This window comes from Lucilia sericata, unplaced genomic scaffold, assembly GCF_015586225.1.
Source record: "Lucilia sericata isolate MDLA Ls3-8-SP2 unplaced genomic scaffold, ASM1558622v1 Contig000354F_arrow, whole genome shotgun sequence".
Taxonomy (NCBI): Eukaryota; Metazoa; Arthropoda; class Insecta; order Diptera; family Calliphoridae; genus Lucilia; species Lucilia sericata.
In genome coordinates, this window is record NW_023994374.1 from 131,035 (window position 1) to 156,412 (window position 25,378).

At 32.0% G+C, this 25,378-nt stretch overlaps 1 protein-coding gene across 1 annotated transcript in view; it reads right to left on the reverse strand.

Moving 5' to 3' along the window:
- Positions 1-25,378, reverse strand: part of LOC119604037 (serine-rich adhesin for platelets-like) — a 302,563-nt gene that overhangs the window by 130,851 nt on the left and 146,334 nt on the right. The window contains exon 4 of the mRNA XM_037956367.1: positions 12,908-12,942. The gene's annotated coding sequence lies outside the window, so the exon portion shown is untranslated. The remainder of the gene's footprint in view (positions 1-12,907; positions 12,943-25,378) is intronic.

Here is a 25,378-nt window from a genome sequence, read left to right on the forward strand (position 1 = left end):
ATGGCTGTCAAATGCTAACTACTGGTAATTTCAATTGGAACTTTAACAAAGAAAAACAAAAATTACATCAAAGAAACCGAATTTAAATAACAAACAAAATGGTCATAAAACGCACAAATTGAAACGAATGAATTTGAATTGTTAACGATGCTTAGTTTTTTTCTATTTATAAATTTTTTGTAAAGGGGTAAAATGTCTTGAAAAATTATTTGTTTTTAACCATATAGATAAAATCGAAATTCATTGACAGCTCTAAGAGGGATAGTTGACAGTTAAACGCACTTATAGTTACCAGCAGCAGCAAAATGTTTCAAAAAAACAGCAGCAGCAGCAAAAAAGTCATGGTTGTTAAAACATAAAGTACTCTAAAAGTCATGGAGTAAATGTTATGGAACAATAAAAAAATCTTAATGTAATTGGCCTTTAATAAAAAAACTTATAATAAATAGACATAAAGCAATTTGTTATTGTAGATATTTTTGAATAAAAAAAATAGACAAAGAAAATTTATTAAAAAAAAACGATTTTAAAAAACATTTACAGAAAAAAATTGAAAAATTGTGAGAAAGTGAAAACTATAAACTTGGATTAAAAAAATCCCCTGTAATATTTGTTATAAAAAAATTTTACTATTAATAACTTAAATTAAGACTTCCCCCGGAGTTTAACAAACAGAAGTTGTTAAACTTTTATAGCTAATAATAAATATTGAATAATTGAATTTATTTGCAGTTATAATTTTGTTTTTAATAAGGAAATTATACATAATTTGTTAAGATTTATAACTTATAAATTTAATGCTTTTTATGAGTTTTCATTGAACATTTATGTTTGAAGGAAGTTTTAAACAACACTGTAGGTGTTTTAAGCAAATTTCTTAGGCTTTTTTTCTTTCAAGTATATGTTTAACTGTTATAATGTTGGGATATTTGTATATAGGAAATAATCTTCTATAGGATGACTATAACATTTAAAAGTTTGTTGGATTAAATTTATAGGTTAAGGAAAAGTTAGCTTAGGTTGATAGGATTCGACTAATGTCTGACTATGGCAAAGAAAGTACTCCAGAGTTTCACTGTCCTCTCCACATGCTCTACATTCGACTGAATCCTCACGTCCAATGTTGTATAGATGTGCTCGTAATCCTGTGTGTAGACTCAAAATACGTACCATCATACTAACTTCAGACTGTCTCAGGAGATTTATCGTCTTGCTCTCATCAGGGTTACCCCATAGGATATTTGTGGTTCTACCCGCCGTTTCATTATTCCCAGAGGCCTTATGGGATTCTCTAACCCATATTTTTAATTCAGCTTTTGTTGCGTCGAATGCTTTTGCGTTTGTCAGGTTAACTACCTCTTGCTCCCTTCCCTTTCGTTGCCGACTACTCCCGAGCCGCCTGGTACCCATATGATGTGAACCTTACCTCAGAGAGAGTATTCAGTTAAAGCTTTCTTACAATCTAATACGGTTTTAGATTTAATTTTAACACCTGATATCGCCCAAATTGCCTTCTAGCTAGGGTTCTTTTTGCATTTAGTTAAAAGTCGACTTTTCGACCTTTCGACTTTTTCCATTTTATGAAAAGTCGATTTTTCGACCTTTTTCATTTTTTTAAAAGTCGACTTTTAGACTTTTCGACTTTTAGTATTTTATAAATGGTCGACTTTTCGACTTTTTCCGACTTTTCGACATTTCGACTTTTTCCGACTTTTTTCGACTTTTCGACTTTTTTCGACTTTTTTCGACTTTCTTCGACTTATCGACTTTTTTCGACTTTTCAACTTTTTTCGACTTTTTTCGACTTTTATTTACAAAGTCGACTTTTCGACTTTTTTCATAGACGATAGTCGAGTTATCGACTTTTTTGGAACAAAATAGTCGACTTCGACTTTTCGACTTTTTTCGACAAAAAGTCGATTGTTCGATTATTCGAAAGTCGATTTATAGAACCCTACTTCTAGCTGCCAGCAAATATATTAAGAGCTGTGGGCGCCATATTTATTCTAATCCATTACACATTCCGTTATTGCTCGGACTTCTGCCTGAAAGCTTGTGTTATGATTAGGTAAACGGTGGTATATTTCTGTTTCTGGGTATTCAATATATAACCCCAGGCCCACTTTGTCTCCCAATTAAGAGCAATCCGTGAAACAACGGATTTCTACTGGTATTTGCTTTAATGTTCCGCTTGACTAAGGCATTCTATCTGAGATCAGCGTTTCAAAGTTTTCGACATATTCTGTGTTTGGTCCGATAATTGTGTATAACCTTCCGTGACGTGTCCTATAACCGCTTTTGCCCAGGTCACCTAAAATAAATAGCCGTTCGGCTGTAAACGCTGCCTCATATCCTTAATATGTTTCAATGGGTGCAATATCTAGAAACATTTCCAGAGTCTTGGTTGAAGTAGTACACATGGCACCACTTATGTATTGCCAAGCAGCATGTACACTGAACTCCCTGTAGTATTTTGATATTACACTTTTGTCCACAGCAGTCAAATGAGAAAATGTTTTAACTGTTCACTGTTATGAACATTAGTGAAAATTAGAGACTCTAAAGTGGTAATTGACTCTAAATGAAACTAACTGTAAAAAATTGATGGAAAATTTCGATGAAAGCCTGACAATGCCAAAGTGTTCCAGCGTTTCAATGTCCTTTCAGAATGCTCTACATTTGTCTAAATCCGTTCATCCAATTTTGTATAGTTGTGGCGTGAAGCTTGTGCCTCGACTAAGAATACGTACAATCATGATAACCTCGGACTTATTACTGCACCGTTTCATTCCTTCAAGTGACCGTATGGTCCTTCCCTTTGTACCAAGTACATTTGTTCTTTCAATGTAAAATATTCACTAGTGGCCTAGTACCCATACCATCCATAGCTTACCCCAGGGGGAGTATTCGGTTATGTATAATATAACCTTATCAGCTGATATTCAAACCAAACTATTTTAGACATTCCGTTATACCATGGATTTCCGCCTGAAATATACTATTATCAGGTTTTCAATGTATATCGGCAGACAGACGTGTTGTCGCCAAATTTAGTGTAATAACAGATTCCCAAAGACGTTTGCTTTAATGTTCATCTTGACCACGATCTCCTATCTGGGATCAATGTCTCACAGTTTAATCTAACTCATTGAAATATTGGTCATAGACCCACTAAATTAAGGCCGTAAAATTGTTATTCTCCTAAAAAAAGACTAAAATATGCAGCTCAGAACAAAATATGCTCAAAAGGGCATAATATGCAAAAATATGCTATACATATGAAATATGTAAGAATATGCTCTAACAAGGTAAGCTTTTTTATTAAACAAATTCTGGCATCATAATTAAGACATGTTGAGAGAATCTTAAAATTTTATTTAACAAATTTATTTCTATTATTCAAATGTTACGTTTAGCATACTTCCCTCTACCAACATTCGTTTTTTGCTAATTCATTTTTAATTTATCTGGCTTATTATAAACTTTTTTTCTATTTTGTTATAAAAAAAACTACCGTTCGCTAAACTTAAGTGTTTTTTTCAATCATTATAACTCACTGAAAGTTAAAATTTTTTCAAGATATTTGCTATTCGCTGATTAAACGTCCTTGCCCTTGAATTTTGTTTTATTATTAGAAATACTGATTATTTGTTTGCTTAACTGCGAGTAGGTACTCACTTTTAACTGTTATTTAAACTATTCAAATTGCATTTATATTTTTTTTCAAAATAGGTGTGGTTTTTGTCTCTAACATTTAGTTTTATACGCGTTTTTATCTATTGTCATTAATTGACAATTTTGTTTTAATAATAATTTTGAGTTGTGTTTTTATCTTAAAAGCTGCCAAGAGTTATTATTAGATGATTAGTAATATTATTACTTCGTTTCTTTGTTTTATAACTTTTTATTGCGAAGATTTATTATGTATTTTAGACACGTGCAATAAATGTCAATGTCTTCCGAAAAATAATCATGAAATGTTATAAAAATAGGTAATTTGGCAAAATCTTTTTATTTTAGATTTGGTTTGGAAATTTTGTTAGATTAATAATAATTTGTTTGAGATAAGCAATGAATTTTAATAGCTTCTTAATATTTTGAGTAGGCCTCATAGATAAATGTTGGTGTTTTTATCAAATGGCCTAAATCTATTGAACTACATTTAAGGGAAGTACCGAAATTGATACAATCTGATGTCAAAAGGGAGCTTACCACGTTTTTGAACATTTAGATAACGGATGTGTATAAAATTTTTAAATAACACTCAGTTATCATTTTGACAACCACCGTTGTAATTTTGACAACGCATCGTTGTCATTGCAACAACGATGGTTGTCAACCATTGAAATTGTCATTTCAATTAATTATGATTTGTGTCATTTCGACATTGTATGGTTGTGATTTCGACAGCGAATCGTTGTCATTTTGACAACATAGCGTTGTCACTTTGCTAACACATTATTATTTTTTTGTTGATTTGATAACGTCGTGTATTTTTTATATTTTTGTTGTTGATTTGACAACTATCCGCACATACTTTGACAACGGATGTTATTACTTTATAATAATTATAATTTTAAAACTTCTTTTTCCCTCTGTGTTGATTTCTTTAACCTATGTTAGCTTAAAAGTAGGAAGTATATTACAACAGATTTGAAAAAATTAGACTGAGACTGCTTTCATGCCTGTTGTGCGCTCTCTCTTTCATGGAAAATATCGGAAATTCAGAAACTCAGTTTCCTGGACATAGTTCCTTAGAATTTTCAACTCAGTGTTCCTGCATTAGCGATCTATGAAAGGAAAATATCTTCCAAAAATTCAAAAACTCAGTTTCCTAGACTTAGAGTCTTAGAATTGTCCAATCAGTGTTCCTGAGGGAAGTTATAACTGGTTTTAATTTCGCTTCCAAGATAGTGTTCCAACGTTTCACTGTCCTCTCCGCATGTTCACTAATCGGGACGTTCATCTAATATCGGGCTTTTCTACCCACCGTTCCATTATTCCAAATTATCCATGTTTTTAACTAGATTTTAATCTAAATTAGACTAGTTTACAGACTAGTCATACAATAAAATTAAGCTAGTAAATGTACCCCAGCGGCATTTGAACCCCCTTTATGAACTATGGTTTAAAGGAATATTTTACGAGAACAGGTGCCCCTGAGGCATAAGTCCCCGTCCTCTCAGCATGCTCTTTATACGTCTAAATCCGTTCGTCTAATCTAGGGCTTTTCTACCCACCACTTCATTATTCCAAATTATTCATATTTTTAACAAGACTTTAACCTAAAAATTTCCATATTATTACAATTAAGCTAACAAAAAACCCCAGGGGCTCTTGAACTATTGTTTAAAGCAATATTGGAACTTTTAAATTAACATTAAAGTTCAAATTTAACTTAATTACTAAAGCTAGCAATATTTCTACTGGTTTTATTTACAATTAATTTGAGCCCCTGAGGCTTATGTTCCCCCCCTTTTACACACAATTTCTCAAACTAGTTTTTTTTTTACAAAAACTTACTATTAATTTTAAATTTGTTTTAAAGCGAATGCTACTAACATTTTAACTGGATTTAACTAAAAATTATTTAGTTTCTTTTTCAAAAATTTTGTGCAAAATTTGACAACAAATCCTGACAACTTTTCCCAAATATACAAAAAAAAACCTCCAAATGACAAGCCATCAAGAAAAAGATTTTAAATGATTTTCAGCTTTTAAGACAAGTTGAAAGAAAGAAAATAAACGTGAAATTTCATAAAGAAATCACAAAATAAATTTAATATTTAAATGTCACAAAAGGATAAAATGTTAAAACTATTTGACAAACCAAACGAAAGACAGACAGACAAGCGGCCAGTTAACAAATTTGGCATTTTTAATATTTAAACCAACAAAAAAACCTAAGTCAATATAACAACAAAAGAATGTGCAAAAAAATTATGAACATTTTGCTAAATTGATTTTTAACTAAAGCTAATTTTCCATTTAATTTTTTTTGCTGAACACAAAAAAAAATAAAAAAATATTTGAAAGGAAAAGCCTGTGAACACATGTGAGGCTTCATAAGCTGATGATAACTGCCACCAACTGACGGCCTCTTCATTTTAAGCTTTTTTTCAAATTTTTTTAGCTAAAAGCCGTCAAATGTTTACAACTTGTTTGTGTTTTTTGTGTGTTGCAAACAATTTTTTGTGGTGACATCACTAGTCACTACTACACAGCAGAGGATTTCGTTAGCTATACGCACCAAAAATTTTACAAATTTGTTTAAATTGTTTAGAGGGGCCAGTAAAGGGGGGGAGGGAGGTCTCCTTTTATGCCAAAAAGTAAAGGTGAACATATTTTACATTTTGTATAATTTCTGTTTTGTATGCCTTTTAAAAAGGCTCTTTGATTAATTGCCGCTTTAATGCCTATTACTGCTGCTGCTGCTGGTATTGCTGAAGGTGCTATTGTTGCTATTTGCTGGTGGTAGGTCTTTGTTCCTGCTTCATAAAATTATCTAGTATTTATGTTTGTTTAAGTAAAAGTTTTTAATAATCTACAATTTGTTTTATTTTATGATTTTTTAATAAATTTGATTTTGTGTGAACCACACAAATATGCTGTGAAAAGTTTAAGTTTTTTTTTAATGGGCTTAAGAGTTCAAGGGTTAAAAGTTTATAGTATTGGTTTGCTGTTTAAAAAAGATAATTAGGAGGAAGTTGTTGAAGAAAAACGTTTTAGTTGCAACTAGGAAATATGTTCTTTAAAGAGAGAATACCATACGTTCACTTGGAATAATGTAGGACCAAACAAATCCTATATTTAACCCCAACGGGAGAAGCACATGAAGCTTTCTCAGAAATACAAAATTGGACGAACGGATTGAGACGTATATAGAGCATGCGCAGAGGACAGTGAAACGCTGAAACACTTTCTCTGTCATTGTCAGGCTTTCGTCGGGATCGCATCCAAATATGTTAAACCCTGACAGTTTTTGGATCTTGGACAATAATTCCCTTCTTAGATCATAATATACGGTTTTACCACTAAAATTTGTTAAGAAGCGCACAACGGTAACGATAGCGTCCTGAGCGGACACATAGGTTTACGAGCACAACTATACAAAATTGGATAAACGGATTCAGAGGAATGTAGAGCATAAGGAGAGAGTAATGAAATGCTCGAACATTTTCTCATTTTCGTCGAAATTGTATTGAAATATCTTGGAAGCGGTGTGAAATGCCAGGCTTTCGACGAAATAAGATCCAAATTTCTTCGGAGCCATGTTTTTTCAGATCATATCTATGATCTTCTCAACGGATTCTATGTTCCCAAAATGGAATGGTTTAGCTTTTTAGGCAAAATATTTCGATTTGTTCAAAGTCTGATCTGTTTAATCACAATCGAAATGACATTCTGAATCTGATTAATTATCTCAGTTCCCTCCACCCCGAGGCATGTTTCCTTGATGAAAGACCCTCATCTTGGAGTATTGCAATCCCGGGGTAAAGAGGTGCTACCAGTACCTCTTTACCCCGGGACTATAAACTGGTGATGACATTTCATTCCCTGGTTAGTCCTTGGATGATTTAACATGGAGTCTAACCAGTCCAACCACATAATCTGGTACTACGGGTGGCCAGTTGCCCGCAGGACTTGTCCTGGCTGGTCAGTTGGTTGAGGTTTCTTTGGGATCCATGTAATGGCTGTGGTTTAAACCCAAATTTGCTGGGAGGGGAGAGTGATACACGTTGAAATATAAATTTTCGGGATAAGTTTCTGTTACCGCTCCTAGGTAAGGCTGTGGATTAATAAAATGTTGGATAATGCAATGAATGGGTATATGATGAAGTGTGGATATGTCGAAATGGCAGAAGGAGTGACGCTTGAAATGTTGGTGAAATTGGTTGAGACGTTGTGGAGCTGTAATATTTTAATCTTTAATTTATCGGCGATTTTCCTACATGTTTAAGTGTGTTGGAGTTTATCACAGTAGGTCCTTGTGGCCACTGAAATAAGTTGTGTCAATTTAAAATGAATCCATGTTTCGGACTATCAATTCAATACCCCTAGGTACTGTTGTGGTTGGCGACTTTAAGAGGTTCAGGAATGCACTGGAGTGAGTCTTTAGATGATTAGAATGTTTGTGGGAACAAGGGCATTCTTCATAGCATCAATAGGGTGTTTACACCTAATATTGGGTCCGCCCCTTCTATCGACTCTAACCAGTGATTGCCTTTTCCTTTGTCGTGGTTATATTGAGCTTGACTTATGACTACTATGGCAAGAGATTTGATAGCTCGAGTGCTTGACCAAAATGCATGTATACTGGACCGGAAATTCCATATATACGTAAATTGTCATCTGCGTGTAAGAAGCACAATGGGACGGTTGTGAGTCGTTACAAAAGCTCACCCAGTGGTTGAAAAAGACCACCGTGTGAAATAGGCCAAAACGGCAGGTGTTCACGTAAACTGCTTCGACATTCGTATCTTAGTTCCCTTTTTGAAATACCTGAAGTATTTTGAGTTAATGAAGTGAGTCTCAACTAAAATCGTGTGTGTTGGCCAGTAATAGAACTCTTTAAACGAGGGTAGAATAAAGCGGATATTACGATTGATCTTTCTTACTGAGGTTCCTTCCCCTTTATTCAAACACTTTTTTTGTATTATAACAAATTCAAAAAGACATTGAATTCAAAATGTTTGCGTGAGTTTTTTTTTTATTTCACCAAATTAAAAGAAAAAACAAGTAATAGTGTTATATTCGGCTATGCCGAATCTTATATACCCACCATCAAACCTCGTTTGACTCGAATGAAACTTACTTATGTCGAATTTCATCTATATACTCGTATATTTAGGCCAGTTATAAGCGTTAAAGTAATTTTCTGAAGGGGACCTTATATAGGGGGGTATGGTCAATTATGGGTCGATCCTCATAAAATTTGGTAGACAGAATTTGGTTCGTATTAAATTTATTTGTGTCGAATTTCATCGCTACACTCGTATTTTTAAAACATTAATGAGCGTTGCAGTCATTTTCTGAAGGGGACCTTATATGGGGGGTAGGGTCAATTATGGACCGATCCTCATACAATTTTTTATATAGATTTTGACTCGTATGAAACTTACTTATGTCGAATTTCATCTATATACTAGTATTTTTAAGCCAGTAATGAGCGTTAAAGTTATTTTCTGAAGGGGACCTTATATGGGTCAATTATGGACCGATCCTCATAAAATTTTGCATAGTGATTTTGGATCATAAGAAACTTACTTATGTGGAATTTCATCTCTATATTCGTATTTTTAAACAAGTTATGGCTGTTAAAGCTGCTTTTCGAGGGGCCACTTGTATGGGGGCTATCCGAAAAAGTGGACCGATATTGCCCATTTTCAATACCAAACATTCGGACTCTATCGTGCTTTCAACAGACAGACAGACAGAAAGACGGACGGACAGACATGGCTAGATCATCTTAGAATTTAATGAGGACCCAGAATATATATACTTTTGTGGGTCTATGACCAATATTTCGATGTGTTACAAACGGAATGACAAAATCAATATACCCCCCATTCTTTTTTGATGGTGGGTATAAAAACATGTTTTTTGCTTAAATCATAACACGTTTATTATTAACTATGAACCATTAATTGATACTTTAATGAGTTTTGAAATGAAATATCAATAAATCATTATTAACACCATCATCATAAAGAGATCATTTACAATTAGAGTTAAAGTAAAAGAAATCGTGGGGTAATTTAAAGATTTATTGAATTTATTGAAACTTAAACAATTTGATTTGATCAGAGACTGGCTAGAGGAGGACATGCCAGCAAAAAATTTGCGTACAAACAAATGTCAATAAATTTAACGTGTGTGTTTAAATATATTTATGATTTTGAATTGTATGGAGGTGATTAAAGCCTTTTTATGCAAATATATGCCAATATATGTATGAAAGAGACTTTTTTTTGGTTGTTTAATTTGTGTTAAGCCTAAAATATGTGATATTTATATATGTATTTAGTTTTCATTTTGTTCATAAATATTTTACCAAGAGTCTTAAAGGTGCGTGCGTGTGCCTTGACAAAAACGTCAAATGTTCATACAAAATGTCAAGATAAACGAAATTATATGCCGGGCATTAATCGTAAATTTGTATAAAATTTCGTTTAGGTTTTTTTTTTTTCTTCTGAGATTTATGTTATTTAGAAACTTGAGTTGAAATTGTCAATGGAGAACACGTTTTTTTTATTGTAGGCTTAAGTTATTGACAAATTGTTCAATGATTTTCTGTTTAAAAAAAAACTAAATATTTTAGCAATAAATTATTAACAAATATCAATACATTTCAAAGTTAAATAGTTAAGTCTACCTTTTGCACTGCAACATAATTGTTTTTTTTAAATTTCCTTAATTTTTATAAATATTTAACATTATACTATTTTTTTCTTTTAGTTAAAAAAGAAAAATTTAATTTTTTTTAAACGAAACAAAAAAAACCGTGCGTTCTTTAATGCCACTTATATTAAACTAAAGTTTTAATCACAAAATTTTTTAAATATAAAATCACCACTAAATTTGTTTATTTTCTTTTAAAAAAATGTATCAAAAAAGAAAGAAAACATCTAAACATTTCTTTTTTCAAAATTTCTTATTTGTAATAGAAAATTTCTTATTTATAATCCACAGCATGTAACTTTTCCCATTCCCGGCCTTTTAACGCCATACGGATGTTTATTATAGAAAATAAACAATAAAACCATCATAATTTCTTTACAAAAAAAATTTATTTAAAACAAGAGAAAATTATGATTGAATTTGTTAGTTTTCCAAAAAAAAAAAATTTGTTTTCAAATTTATTTCTAACATAAAATTTGGGTTACAACACTTGTTACAATATTGTTGTTGTAAGGGGCTTATAGTAGGTATGACAGACAGATTTACATTGTAATATTTGTTATTTAATGGCCATTTAAATAATCAAATCACACATTATAAACATTATAATTTTTATTTGTAGAGGGAACATAATAATTGTTTATTTTAACAGGGATCTACAAGTAATGTGTTTGGAATAATTGAACATTTTGAGTGAAAATTTATTTAAATAATAGATTTTAATGATTTCATAATTGTCTTCCAGCGAAATATTCATAAGAAATTTATTTGGAAATGGAAATTTGAATAATTATTTTAATTAGTTACAAGCAATAACTTGGTAATAACTTTCATTTGTAATCACTTATATATTAACATACATATCGCCCTAATGAAATAGAAGTAGTCTAATAATGCCATATTAATAATGTGTTTTATAATTATCTTTTAATTCATTAGTCATATTTTCTGTGAAGCTATAGTCATCTATATATAGACATTGACTAATTTTTCTAATTACTTGTAAGCGGCTGTGGGATGTACTTGCCTCCAATGGCATCATCCACCGTAAGTAAATTTAAGAATTTTAATCCCATACTTAGCCATGAAAGTTGTTGCTGGGTTGTTCTTTTAATATTCCAATATTGCCGGATATTTTTTATGGAAACTAGTTCTATATGTGATTGTTTTATAATTAGTATCAGAAAATTGTAAAAATAACTGAAAACGAACTAATTCCAGACCTTCTTTCCCGAACTAGTTCTGCAGATTACAATATCTAACCAAAAGAAAGTACTCTTACCAAAAAGTGCTATATAGTATTTCCTTTCTATGGATATACACCATATGACATTCAATTCACTAGTCCATAGACTACACTACATATACTAGTCAATAGACCAGTCCGAAAACAAGTCAATATGCTAGTCAATAGGATAGTCCAGAGACTAGTCAATTAGCAAGTCCATAGGCTAGTTCATAGACTCATCAATAGGATAGTCCAGAGGTTAGTCAATAAGCAAGTCCATAGTTTTATATCCTAGTCAATAGGCTAGTCCATAGATTCGTTAATATTCCAGTCCAGAGACTAGTCAATAGGCTAGTTCATAGACTTATCAATAGGCTAGTCCAGAGACTAGTCAATAAGCAAGTCCATAGAGTAAGCTAAAAGCTAGTCTATAGGTTAGTCAATATGTTAGTCCATACGCTCATCAATAGGCTATTTCATAGACTCATTAACAGGCTCCTTATACTATTTAATAGACTATTTTATAGACTATTCAATAGGCTCATCCATAGTCTAGTCCTTAGACTTGCACTTTGGTAGTCCATAGATTTGTCAAGAGGCAGTCCTTAGATTAGTAATAGGCCAGTTTATAAACTAGTTAAGACTAGAGAATAGGTTAGACCATAGAATAGTAAAGAGGACAGTCCATAGAATAGTCAATAGGATAGTCCATAGAATAGTCAATAGGCTAGTTCATAGACTCATCAATAGCTAGTCCATTGACTATATAGTAGGTTCGTCCATAGACCAGTCAATGGGCTAGTTCATAATCTCGTGAATATTCTAATCCATAGAACAGTTAATATGCTAGGCCACATACTAGTCAATAGGCTATTCCATATGGTAGTAAATAGACTAGTACATAGAATAGTCAAAAGACCAGGGCCCAAATTACGGCATATGATATCGATCGAAATCTCAATAGAATCTAAATGGAGATTTTGATCTATATCGTATGCCATAATTTGAGCTTAGATTATAGTCAAGACTCTAATTCATAGTCTACAGAATAGGCTATTCCACAGATTAGCAAAAAAGACTTAAACATATTAGTTAATAGAATAGTTGGTCTAATTATCCGTAGACTAGTATAATGACGAATGTACGAATTAGTCTACAGACTGACTAGTCAATGTACTATTTGGCTAAAATTTTTATTACAAAATAATACTTAATATGAATTTTTTTTCAAAAGGAAGAAATTCGAATAATTTTTTAAAAAATCTTGTCTTTACTCACCAATCTCTCCTTTGATGTAAACTAAAAACGGTCAACTGTAAAGAGAAATAAAAAAAAAAACATTAAATTATATTTTTGTAAATTAATACATCCAAAAATTAAACATGTTTAGCAACATGTTGCAAACAATTTTCTAAATCTTCAATTTTCTAAACAAATTGTAATTGTTATAAACAATTTGTAAATTTTGCTAGAAATTCACAAAGAATCCGATCAATTGTTGTAAAGAAATTTTAATTATTTCTGCAATCAAAAAAATCTTAATCCTTTGTAAACACTAAAGAAAACATGTTTTAATTCTCCTCAGCAACATGTTGCAAAATCCCCAAACTTCTTTATAAATAAAACTTACATGTTTCATAATAATAAATTTACATTGAATGGCATTCTTTGATAATAATTTTTATTTAAATTTGCATATTATTTTACTTGCATACAAAATATTAAATTGCCTTTAAACACAAAATATGAAATTATTATGAATATGAAGTGTTATAAACAAAATCAAAATGTTTTTTTTTTTCTTTTACAATTTTTGCATAAACAATAAAATGGTTACTGACATTAAATGTTCTTTTGTTATTTTTGTAAGCAAATTTTTTTTTTCTTATTTGAAACCCACACGGTCTTGTGATTTTTTGGGGTATGGTTACAATAATAAAAAATATAAAATAAAATTATGAAATTGCGGTTTTTATATTTATAAATTAAGTTTTACAGAGAAACAAAATGGTTTTAATGAAGATTGTAAACAAACATTTTATGTTAATTATATTCTTTTGTTATTATTGTAAGCAACAAACAATAATTCTAAAGAATTAAACAAAAAATAAACATGATGTGGTGGTAAAAAAACTAGCTTGACAAAAGAGACTCCTTTAACTGAGAATGAGTCATTTTTAATGAGGGGAAAATGCAACATTTTAAGCATTAACCCATTAGGGAGAAAATACAAAAAGATTTAGAACTATACAAACATTTTCTAAAATGAAAAATTATGTTTGTAACTATAAGTATAAAAACCGAACAAATTAGGATTTGTGTTAATTTTTCCTTTTTCTGCTCTTTTAGGGTTAAACATAATGACTTTGATTAAAGAGACTGAAAATTTGACTCACTTCTGTGAAATATTTTAATGTAGTCGCTTTGTCGCCAGTGTCTGTTTACGTTATATTGGTTAAATATTAAAACCACTTGTACGCATGCGTGGGCGTTTATCTTTTAGTGTATGATTTTATACTTTTGCTTCGCATTTTACCTTGGTTTAGTATTATTTTACAGCGATTTTATTGTTGTTGTTGCAACCAAAAAAAAAGATATTTTCTGTTGAGTAAAGTGTTTTAATTTAAGTAAAACTTGATAAGGGCCTTACACTTCTTCCGCTGCATCATATATAGCTAATGTAAGTGGTGCTGCTGCTACAGACATACATATACAAACATATGTAATTGGAGTAGTTAATTCAAGGAATCTTAGTGAATGCCAGATAGTGTTGCTATTGCATGTACCATCATCATCATAAAAATAAATAATAACAATGATAATGACGATAATAATGATAATAATAGATTGTTATAGAGAGTTTAGCAAGTGAATGTGTTTTTAGCTGTCAGCAAGGACAGGGAGTGTTATGATTTCTCTTTGTTAAGCGCAAGGCACATATTTGTAAACTACTCCAAGAAAATGGGTATTTTGCACTCCTACTGCTGTCTGTAACAGATTAAAATAATAAAAATAATGCAATAATAGACTAGACTAAAGACTAGACTATAGACTAGACTATAGACTAGACTATAGACTATACTATAGACTAGACTATAGACTAGACTATAGACTAGACTATAGACTAGACTAAAGACTAGACTATAGACTAGACTATAGACTAGACTATAGACTAGACTATAGACTAGATTATAGACTAGATTATAGACTAGACTATAGACTAGACTATAGACTAGACTATAGACTAGACTATAGACTAGACTATAGACTAGATTATAGACTAGACTATAGACTAGACTATAGACTAGACTATAGACTAGACTATAGACTAGACTATAGACTAGACTATAGACTAGACTATAGACTAGACTATAGACTAGACTATAGACTAGACTATAGACTAGACTATAGACTAGACTATAGACTAGACTATAGACTAGACTATAGACTAGACTATAGACTAGACTATAGACTAGACTATAGACTAGACTATAGACTAGACTATAGACTAGACTATAGACTAGACTATAGACTAGACTATAGACTAGACTATAGACTAGACTATAGACTAGACTATAGACTAGACTATAGACTAGACTATAGACTAGACTATAGACTAGACTATAGACTAGACTATAGACTAGACTAGACTAGACTATAGACTATAGACTAGACTAGACTAGACTATAGACTAGACTAGACTAGACTATAGACTATAGACTAGACTATAGACTAGACTATAGACTAGACTATAGACTAGACTATAGACTAGACTATAGACTAGACTATAGACTAGACTATAGACTATACTATAGACTAAACTATAGACTAGACTATAGACTAAACTATAGACTAAACTATAGACTAGACTATAGACTAGACTATAGACTAGACTATAGACTAGACTATAGACTAGACTATAGACTAGACTATAGACTAGACTATAGACTAGACTATAGACTAGACTATAGACTAGACTATAGACTAGACTATAGACTAGACTATAGACTAGACTATAGACTAGACTATAGACTAGACTATAGACTAGACTATAGACTAGACTATAGACTAGACTATAGACTAGACTATAGACTAGACTATAGACTAGACTATAGACTAGACTATAGACTAGACTATAGACTAGACTATAGACTAGACTATAGGCTAGACTATAGACTAGACTATAGACTAGACTATAGACTAGACTAGACTACTAGACTAGACTATAGACTAGACTATAGACTAGACTATAGACTAGACTATAGACTAGACTACTAGACTAGACTATAGACTAGACTATAGACTAGACTATAGACTAGACTATAGACTAGACTATAGGCTAGACTATAGACTAGACTATAGACTAGACTATAGGCTAGACTATAGACTAGACTATAGACTAGACTATAGACTAGACTATAGATTAGACTATAGACTAGACTATAGACTAGACTATAGACTAGACTATAGACTACACTATAGGCTAGACTAGACTATAGACTACACTATAGACTAGACTACAGAATATTGTTAAAGTCAACAGTTCACTCTAACTTACTCTAACATAAAAAATAAGATTCTTGAATAAAAAAAATTCAGTAAAATGTAGGTTATTAGATAGTCGGTCACACCCTCCCAGCAAAAAATCTGAAATTTTTGGTAATAGCCAGTAGTTATTTCATACATTACTTGGTAATGAGTGTTCATTATCATCCACATTATTTTATTTAGCTGAATAGGTTATTACTGGTAAAGAACAAAACAATTTGGATTTGTTATGGCTCAATTGTCTAGGTCGTTTATTTAACAAACAGGGGGTTCGTGGTTCGAGCCCTGCTGGATACTGTTTATTTTTTTTCAAAATGACATTCATTTATATATTTTTGTAAAATGCCGTTCTCAAAATTACAAAAAGCAACATGTTAATGGAGCATCGAGTAAGCGGCTGGAGTGAGAAACACAGAAAACAACTGAATGCCTGGGTTCAAATCCCGGCCGAGAATTTTTTTATTTTTTGTTTTCTACATACAAAGTCAGCCCAAAATAACTCGTGGTTCGAGCCCTGCTGGATACTGTTTATTTTTTTTCAAAATGACATTCATTTATATATTTTTGTAAAATGCCGTTCTCAAAATTACAAAAAGCAACATGTTAATGGAGCATCGAGTAAGCGGCTGGAGTGAGAAACACAGAAAACAACTGAATGCCTGGGTTCAAATCCCGGCCGAGAATTTTTTTATTTTTTGTTTTCTACATACAAAGTCAGCCCAAAATAACTAGCTATCACATAACATATTTGTAGGTTTATTTGTAACTAGTTATTTCGCAAAGTTTTTGTAATCAAATTAGTAACCATTTATTAATTTGTTTAAGGTAGGTACATATTATTTGAACCTCGTCGAACAAAAATAATTAGTTATTCACCCCAAAAGTAATTAGTTTCCACGTGATTCCAATATTACTTCCTAGATTACTAGGTAATGAAAATTTTTGCTGGGCTATTATAATTTCTTTCGTATTTTATCTTTTCTTTGTGTGAACTAAATTGGTTATTGGGTATTTTTGTTAAGCGCCTATAGGATGTGTTTCTGTAAGCACTTTTTTCTTAATAACTTAATGTAAATCTAAAGATAAAAGTAGGGATTTTGCCAAGTACTTTATTGGTAGAAAATACGCATTAAAATTGCTGACGAAATTGTAGTTTCCTGAAATTTGATAAAAAATAGGAACAAATGCAAAAGTTATAAGATAAGATCTAAGTAACTAAATCTAAAACACAAAATTAAACTTTTAGGTTCCCTGTTTTTGAAACTGGTTCTCATGGAATTTTGGCACGTATTATTAAAGGCAAAGAGTCTAAATTTATAAAGTGATTTAATTTTTTTTAAAGAAATTTAAACAAAGAAATCTAAAAATAATCCAATAAGGATTAAAACAGCTTAAATTTTTGTTCTCTACTTTGCAAAAAAATGTTTAAACCGATAAAGCTTAATATTTATTTCGCCCCTTCTTTTTCAAAAAATTTTAAGAATTTTCCATTAATGCCAACAAAAATAATTTTAAAATACTAAATATTTATAAAAAAAAACGACAAACACACACATTTTTCTTTAATACTGCTAACTAAACTTGCTGATAATCCCAAGTTTAAAAACCCCATTAATCTTTGAATTTAACATCAAATATAAGGTGCTTAAAATACATTTTAAATATTAAGAAGTTGTGCGGTTAGTTTTGGAATTTTTTCACTCACAAACAAAAGAAAAATTTGAAAAATATGCAAATTTAAGTATAATTTTATTGTTATGCTCAACCCTAATGAACTTAAAGAATTTTGTTTTTCTTTTATTGTATTTAATATCCTGTTAACAATAAATTTTATTTATAATTTAGTTAAAGAAAAAAATATAATAATGCCTTAACTGACACTAATTGAGTCATTATCTTTCAAATGTGCCAAACAAAAGACTTAAAGTTGGGAATCATAAATGGATTTTTTTTTCGTTTTGGAAGAAGAGTTTAAAGAGTAATAAAAGTAATGTTCTGCAAAATAATTTAAGATGTAACAAATATTTACAGATTACAGGCTGGTTTTTATACTAAAACAATTCAGTTAAAGTTAAAGCAGAGGTTCTAATAATATGTACTAAATAGATCAATAAGTGAACTAGAACTGAACTGGAACCGAACTAGAACTGAACTAGAACTGAACTAGAACTGAACTAGAACTGAACTAGAACTGAACTAGAACTGAACTAGAACTGAACTAGAACTGAACTAGAACTGAACTAGAACTGAACTAGAACTGAACTAGAACTGAACTAGAACTGAACTAGAACTGAACTAGAACTGAACTAGAACTGAACTAGAACTGAACTAGAACTGAACTAGAACTGAACTAGAACTGAACTAGAACTGAACTAGAACTGAACTAGAACTGAACTAGAACTGAACTAGAACTGAACTAGAACTGAACTAGAACTGAACTAGAACTGAACTAGAACTGAACTAGAACTGAACTAGAACTGAACTAGAACTGAACTAGAACTGAACTAGAACTGAACTAGAACTGAAAAAACTGAACTAGAACTGAACTAGAACTGAACTAGAACTGAACTAGAACTGAACTAGAACTGAACTAGAACTGAACTAGAACTGAACTAGAACTGAACTAGAACTGACTAGAACTGAACTAGAACTAAACTAGAACTAGAACTAGAACTGAACTGAACTAGAACTGAACTGAACTGAACTAGAACTAGAACTGAACTAGAACTGAACTAGAACTGAACTAGAACTGAACTAGAACTGAACTAGAACTGAACTAGAACTGAACTAGAACTGAACTAGAACTGAACTAGAACTGAACTAGAACTGAACTAGAACTGAACTAGAACTGAACTAGAACTGAACTAGAACTGAACTAGAACTGAACTAGAACTGAACTAGAACTGAACTAGAACTGAACTAGAACTGAACTAGAACTGAACTAGAACTGAACTAGAACTGAACTAGAACTGAACTAGAACTGAACTAGAACTGAACTAGAACTGAACTAGAACTGAACTAGAACTGAACTAGAACTGAACTAGAACTGAACTAGAACTGAACTAGAACTGAACTAGAACTGAACTAGAACTGAACTAGAACTGAACTAGAACTGAACTAGAACTGAACTAGAACTGAACTAGAACTGAACTAGAACTGAACTAGAACTGAACTAGAACTGAACTAGAACTGAACTGAACGAACTGAACTAGAACTGAACTAAAACTGAACTAGAACTGAACTAGAACTGAATTAGAACTGAACTAGAACTGAACTAGAACTGAACTAGAACTAAACCAGAACTGAACTAGAACTGAACAAGATCTGAACTAGAACTGAACTAGAACTGAACTTGAACTTAACTAGAACTGAACTAGAACTGAACTAGAACTGAACTAGAACTGAACTAGAACTGAACTAGAACTGAACTAGAACTGAACTAGAACTGAACTAGAACTGAACTAGAACTGAAGTAGAACTGAAGTAGAACTGAACTAGAACTGAACTAGAACTGAACTAGAACTGAACTAGAACTGAACTAGAACTGAACTAGAACTGAACTAGAACTGAACTAGAACAGAACCTAGAACTGAACTAGAACTGACTAGAACTGAACTAGAACTGAACTAGAACTGAACTAGAACTGAACTAGAACTGAACTAGAACTGAACTAGAACTTAACTAGAACTGAACTAGAAACTGAACTAAAACTGAACTAGAAACTGAACTAGAACTGAACTAGAACTGAACTAGAACTGAACTAGAACTGAACTAGAACTGAACTAGAACTGAACTAGAACTGAACTAGAACTGAACTAGAACTACTGAATGACTAGAACTGAACTAGAACTGAACTAGAACTGAACTAGAACTGAACTAGAACTGAACTAGAACTGAACTAGAACTGAACTAGAACTGACCTAGAACTGAACTAGAACTGAACTAGAACTGAACTAGAAACTGAACTAAAACTGAACTAGAAACTGAACTAGAACTGAATCTAGAACTGAACTAGAACTGAACTAGAACTGAACTAGAACTGAACTAGAACTGAACTAGAACTGAACTAGAACTGAACTAGAACTGAACTAGAACTGAACTAGAACTGACCTAGAACTGAACTAGAACTGAACTAGAACTTGAACTAGAATGACTGAACTGAACTAGACTGAACTAGAAATGACTAGAAACTGAACTAGAACTGAACTAGAACTGACTAGAACTGAACTAGAACTGAACTAGAACTGAACTAGAACTGAACTAGAACTGAACTAGAACTGAACTAGAACTGAACTAGAACTGAACTAGAACTGAACTAGAACTGAACTAGAAACTGAAGTGGAACTGAACTAGAACTGAAGTGGAACTGAACTAGAACTGAGCTAGAACTAGAACAGAACTGGAACCGGACTGGAAACCGGAACTAGAACTAAACTAGAACAGAAATAAAATTAAACTAAAGCGGAGTATGAGCTCAACTAGAAAATGTTGAGAAACTCTGCCTAAGTACTCTAGGATCCATTGATCCAGTGAAACAGTATTCATCTTCTTACTGATTGATCTTCATCATGTAAGTGGAAAAATATAAAATTACTCTAGTAGTTCAGTAACCTACAATTTTAAAAACGTTTTATTGCTAAAGAATCAAATTGAAAAAAAAAAGAAAATTTCATCTTAAGATTTTTATAAGTCGGGTATAAACAAAAAAATGTACGTGGTATTTTTCTAATACAAGAACAAGCCGGAAAAAACAAAGATTATGAAACGTTGCACTGATTGCCAAGATTGATATTGAATGTTGATGGTGCCGATCATGATGATGAGGATGATGATGCAGGCAAAATGACTCTGAGTAGTTTAGACAGGCCTAGTATGTATGATGTTCTACATGACTAAAGAAATTATGATAAGTCAGTGAGTGAGTGGGTCATTAGGTTGTGTGTTACATGGCAAAATAGTAGAACGAAAAAAAAGAAAGCAATTTAATAGTTATAGAAAACATTTTAAATTGTTACCTAGATATTTAGTAAAGAGCTATTTTAAGTAAACAAGCAATTTGTTTCTGAGTTAAAGTTTCACAATATTTTTTCAAAAGCCTTGTAGTTAGTTTGACAAATTGTTTTCATAAAAGACAAAGATAAATTTCTATTGAATTTAAAACTTAAATTTTATGGCTGTTTTTGGGAGAAATACACAGAAAAATTAGTTTTTAAAGTTGTTTTTCCCTTAATATTTTATTGTTTTTTCATTTTAGTTAAAAAGTTATTTAGCAAAATGTTAAATGTAACAACGTAAAAATATTGTGGGTGTTTGTTTGAGGCAAAAAACATTAACATTTAACATAATTTTTGGAGATGAAATTTCAGTTTAGTAAGACCAACTACTAAAAATACTTAGTATTTGAGTTTTATTATTTAGGAACTGAATTAAAACTGAAATGAACTAGAACTAGAGTGAACTAGAAGAACTATACTGAACTAAGTAGTAGAACTGAACTAGAACTGAACTAGAACTGAAGTAGAACTGAACTAGAACTGAACTAGAACTGAACTAGAACTGAACTAGAACTGAACTAGAACTGAACTAGAACTGAACTAGAACTGAACTAGAAACTGAACTAGAACTGAACTAGAACTGAACTAGAACTGAACTAGAACTGAACTAGACTGAACTAGAACTGAACTAGAACTGAACTAGAACTGAACTAGAACTGAACTAGAACTGAACTAGAACTGAACTAGAACTGAACTAGAACTGAACTAGAACTGAACTAGAACTGAACTAGAACTGAACTAGAACTGAACTAGAACTGAACTAGAACTGAACTAGAACTGAACTAGAACTGAACTAGAACTGAACTAGAACTGAACTAGAACTGAACTAGAACTGAACTAGAACTGAACTAGAACTGAACTAGAACTGAACTAGAACTGAACTAGAACTGAACTAGAACTGAACTAGAACTGAACTAGAACTGAACTAGAACTGAACTAGAACTGAACTAGAACTGAACTAGAACTGAACTAGAACTGAACTAGAACTGAACCAGAACTAGAACTGAACTAGAACTGAACTAGAACTGAACTAGAACTGAACTAGAACTGAACTAGAACTGAACTAGAACTGAACTAGAAGAACTAGAACTAGAACTGAACTAGAACTGAACTAGAACTGAACTAGAACTGAACTAGAACTAGAACTGAACTAGAACTGAACTAGAACTGAACTAGAACTGAACTAGAACTGAACTAGAACTGAACTAGAACTGAACTAGAACTGAACTAGAACTGAACTAGAACTGAACTAGAACTGAACTAGAACTGAACTAGAACTGAACTAGAACTGAACTAGAACTGAACTAGAAACTGAACTAGAACTGAACTAGAACTGAACTAGAACTGAACTGGAACTGAACTAGAACTGAACTAGAACTGAACTAGAACTGAACTAGAACTGCACTAGAACTGAACTAGAACTGAACTAGAACTGAACTAGAACTAGAACTGAACTAGAACTGAACTAGAACTGAACTAGAACTGAACTAGAACTGAACTAGAACTGAACTAGAACTGAACTAGAACTGAACTAGAACAGAACTAAAACTGAACTAGAACTGAACTGTAACTGGACTGGAACCGGACTAGAACTGAACTGGAACTGGAATGGAACCGGACTAGAACTGAACTATAAAAATATGAGTCGTAAATAAAAAAATAAATCAATAAATCTTAAGCAGTTTCATAAACGTTTTTCAGCATTAAAATTAAACAAGGAAGCAAATAACTATAAATTTAACCGATTAAAAGAATAAAAACCTGACAATAAGCGGCTTAAGTTGGTCACATTAATGCAAAAGTAGTAGAGTAAAAAAGGTAGAGATTTGTAAAACAACTTAAAAAAGAGTTAGAAAAATTACAACAAACCATCAGTTAGATGATACCAGACTGTTTTTGAAGAGAAAAACGTACTGTTAAGAAAAAAACGACAGTGAATAATGAATCATCAAGTTGTGGAGACTTAAACAAACTAATGCTTTTGCATATTAGCATTATACAACTAGAAACAACAAAATAGTAAAACAACATAAAAATAGTACCAATAATAACAAACACTTTTTATGATTTTATGTTGTTAGCCTGTTCGAGTTGTTGCAGGAATTGTTGCTGTTGTTGTCTTTGTAAGCGAAAGTAAGTAACTTAGATACTCGGTGAAGCATTTAGAATAAATAGATTTTTATATGGCTTCAAGACAAATAATAGATTACCAAGCAACACCAACAATATGCAACACCACTGCAAACAAACAGCAACAATACAGGCAGGCTGTCAGACTGGCTCAAAAAGAAGGCACGCAGGCTGGCAATAGACAACATCGTCAAGGAGTCAGCAGTTACAAGTGATGGTGGTGGCAATGACGATGATGATGCTGCTGATGATTATAGTTACGCGAAAACTAACAAAACACTTTTACTTGAAATTAGTTTTTAACATGGTTGTTGTATCTTTTTCTATTATTTTATTTATTTTATATTTCTAAACTCTCAGCGCAGCGTTAGCTAGTAAATGATGCATTAGCATCATCATGTAATAACATTTGTTAAATGTTGCAACATATTGTTGCACGTCTTTCTAAAAGATTTAATAGTCAGCAAGTGTAGTTTGGCTTAACACATTAGGGATTTAAAAGTGGTATGACGAAATAAAAAATCCAAATCCCTTTAAAAAAAAAAAGAAGTCGATAAATAAAACTTCTAATGCCACGACAATGCTTTTAAGGATTGAAAGATAAAGTGTTGAGGCATTTCTAATAGAGTTGAAACGATGAAGGGATTAATGAACTGTACGTAAAAGTCAACTACGTAAAGTATTTGTTTATTATGATGAAACCAAAGTTGTAAAATTGTTGTTTATCTCCTAGAATTGAACTAGAACTGAACTAGAACTGAACTAGAACTGAACTATAACTGAACTATAACTGAACTAGAACTGAACTAGAACTGAACTAGAACTGAACTAGAACTGACCTAGAACTGACCTAGAACTGAACTAGAACTGAACTAGAACTGAACTATAACTGAAGAACTAGAACTGAACTAGAACTGAACTAGAACTGAACTAGAACTGAACTAGAACTGAACTAGAACTGAACTAGAACTCAACTAGAACACTAGACTCAACTAGAACTCAACTAGAACTCAACTAGAACTCGAACTAGAACTCAACTAGAACTGAACTAGAACTGAACTAGAACTGAACTAGAATTGAACTAGAACTGAACTAGAACTGAACTAGAACTGAACTAGAACTGAACTAGAACTGAACTAGAACTGAACTAGAACTGAACTAGAACTGAACTAGAACTGAACTAGAACTGAACTAGAACTGAACTAGAACTGAACTAGAACTGAACTGAACTAGAACTGAACTAGAACTGACTAGAACTGAACTAGAACTGAACTAGAACTGAACTGAACTAGAACTGAACTAGAAACTGAACTAGAACTGAACTAGAACTGAACTAGAACTGAACTAGAACTGAACTAGAACTGAACTAGAACTGAACTAGAACTGAACTAGAACTGAACTAGAACTGAACTAGAACTGAACTAGAACTGAACTAGAACTGAACTAGACTGAACTGAACTGAACTAGAACTGAACTAGAACTGAACTAGAACTGAACTAGAACTGAACTAGAACTGAACTAGAACTGAACTAGAACTGAACTAGAACTGAACTAGAACTGAACTAGAACTGACTAGAACTGAACTAGAACTGAACTAGAACTGAACTAGAACTGAACTAGAACTGAACTAGAACTGAACTAGAACTGAACTAGAACTGAACTAGAACTGAACTAGAACTGAACTAGAACTGAACTAGAACTGAACTAGAACTGAACTAGAACTGAACTAGAACTGAACTAGAACTGAACTAGAACTGAACTAGAACTGAACTAGAACTGAACTAGAACTGAACTAGAACTGAACTAGAACTGAACTAGAACTGAACTAGAACTGAACTAGAACTGAACTAGAACTGAACTAGAACTGAACTAGAACTGAACTAGAACTGAACTAGAACTGAACTAGAACTGAACTACAACCGAACTAGAACAGAACAAGAACGGAACGAGAACTGAACTAGAACTGAACTAGAACTAGAACTGAACTAGAACTGAACTAGAACTGAACTAGAACTGA